Source organism: Myotis davidii, unplaced genomic scaffold (assembly GCF_000327345.1).
Source record: "Myotis davidii unplaced genomic scaffold, ASM32734v1 scaffold333, whole genome shotgun sequence".
Classification (NCBI taxonomy): Eukaryota; Metazoa; Chordata; class Mammalia; order Chiroptera; family Vespertilionidae; genus Myotis; species Myotis davidii.
The window spans coordinates 746,479-748,787 of NW_006285266.1; the positions used below are offsets into that span (position 1 = coordinate 746,479).

Here is a 2,309-nt window from a genome sequence, read left to right on the forward strand (position 1 = left end):
CAGGCCCCTGCCTGCCCTCCCCCAGGCCCCTGCCCTCCTCGCGGGACAATTCCCACAGAATCCGTCCCTCCCACGGCCGGGAGCCCCAGCCCCTGGCCACGGCTTTCACAGCATCTGCGCTGTTAGTCCGATTGCCTGCCCTTCTAACGAGTGGCCGCTGCCTCGCCAGGGCCCAGCACAGGACCTGAGCACACGGGCACCCAAAAGCCTGCTGAGTGATGAGGAACAGGGCCTTTCCCTGATGCATCACTGTCCCTTCACTTCCGGGAATTCTTTTAAGAACAAAGGCACACGCGCACCTTCCTTCTCAGGGCAAAGGGCCGAGAGCACAAGATGCGGTGGGTTCCCTTGAAGCCTCTATTTTGATCTGAGAGTCGGGATATGCCAGAGGGAGGCTACCATTACCACTCAGAGGTAAGAGGGATGACAAAAACCCTGGGAAACCCTGGGCTATTAGTACTTGAAGCGCTGGGCATTCCCTATTAGTTTTAAATTTTTGCTTAGAAAATGTTTTAATCTTGCTGTGCTTCAATATTAAGATCATTGTTCAAAAAAGACCCTGGTGAAGAACCACACTGGAGGGATCACAGTCCCAGGTATCAAGCTGTGTTCCAAAGCCACAGCTCTCAAAACTGCCTGGCACTGGCACAAGAACAGACATACAGACCAATGAAACCGAACAGAGAACCCAGAAATGGACCCAAGCCATTATGCTCAATTAATATTTGACAGAGGAGGCAAGAGCATACAACGGAATCAAGACAGTCTCTTCAATAAATGGTGTTGGGAAAATTGGACAGATACATGCAAAAAAATGAAACTAGACCACCAACTTACACCATACACAAAAATAAACTCAAAATGGATAAAGGACTTATCATGAGGGCATGAGCTGGGGAGTGCCAGGGCAAAGTCAATGGGGGAAAAAGGAGACTTATGTAAAACTTTAAACAATAGCCGAAACCGGTTTGGCTCAGTGGATAGAGCGTCGGCCTGCGGACTGAAAGGTCCCAGGTTCGATTCTGGTCAAGGGCCATGTACCTGGGTTGCGGGCACATCCCCAATGGGAGATGTGCAGGAGGCAGCTGATCGATGTCTCTCTCTCATCGATGTTTCTAACTCTCTATCTCTCTCCCTTCCTCTCTGTAAAAAATCAATAAAATATATTTTAAAAAAAAACAACTTTAAACAATAAAGAATTAAAGAAAAAAGACCATGTTGAGGTTTCTGTATAAGATATAGATTGTGATTCTTTCAACTTCTGGCTGGTTTAACAAACCCCAATTTAGTGTTTTACATTATGAATCCAATAAAAATGCCAAAACATGACTGTGCACCTCGTGACAGCCCCGAAGCCCTGGGCGGGAGCCCGCGGGAAGCCGGGCGGCAGGAAGGGGCGGGAACCAGGGTCTGCAGGGCCCAGTGGCCTCAGGAGGCTGAGCAAACGGCCTTCACCACACAAGGAGCGATCTGCTCTGACTGAACAGCGTTAAAGGGGGGCCCGAGCGCAGTGCAGTCCGGTCTCTCGGCGTCAGCGGCCTCCGGGCAGCTGTCGTGGCCACGGCCTGTGCGCCTGGCGTGGGCACTCATGTTCCCATTCACGCGCGAAGCAGCCACTGGCCAAGGACGGCCTTCCCCGAATCAGAAGCTACCGGGGCCATCCCCGCACAGCACCCAGGAGCCACCAAAGGTGAGTGACTCCGGGGACGGAGCTGCAATGAACTCAGCCAGGGTCCCCCTGGGCAGCCCTTTGGGAGGAAGCCGCTCCAGCATCCCAGCACTTTCATTCCCATAAACGTCTCTTCCCTCCCCTCCCTGCTGAGGCGCTGCCCCTGGGCAGAGCCGTCCCTCCCTGCGGCCCTGAGCCCGGGTCTGCGGGAAGGACAGGAAGGAGACGCGGCCAGAGGGAAAACGAAAGGCTGGCACCAAACTGAGCCCTCGAGAGGCGCCTGCGGCAGGATCCGCCCGGCACCCAGCCCAGCGGGGAGCGGTGTGCACATGGTCCTTCCCAACGGCTGCAGTGCGGCTGCGGGGCGAGTGATGTATCTTCTCTTGCTTTTGGGGCAAAAGGGTGCGTTCCTGAGCTGTCCCCAGCCTTCTCCGAGCTGACCAAAGGGCGCATGTCTGTCCTACCGGGGACGCTGTACAGGCAGGGACGCCGCCAGCCCCTCGAACCCGGGGAGCGGTGGGACACACCAGGCGGCCAGCCCTGCAGGAACCCGGTGCACCTTGAACCCCTCCCGCCGCCTCCCACATTAACGTCAGCGGGGAAGCTCCTCTCCCCACCACTCCTCGCCTCCTTGGCAGCT

The 2,309-nt window shown here is 55.6% G+C and overlaps 1 protein-coding gene across 1 annotated transcript in view; it reads right to left on the minus strand.

Annotated features, from left to right (window-relative positions):
- The window catches only part of CDC42BPA (CDC42 binding protein kinase alpha), a 178,442-nt gene that overhangs the window by 1,139 nt on the left and 174,994 nt on the right, over positions 1-2,309 (minus strand). The gene's annotated exons all lie outside the window — the stretch shown is intronic.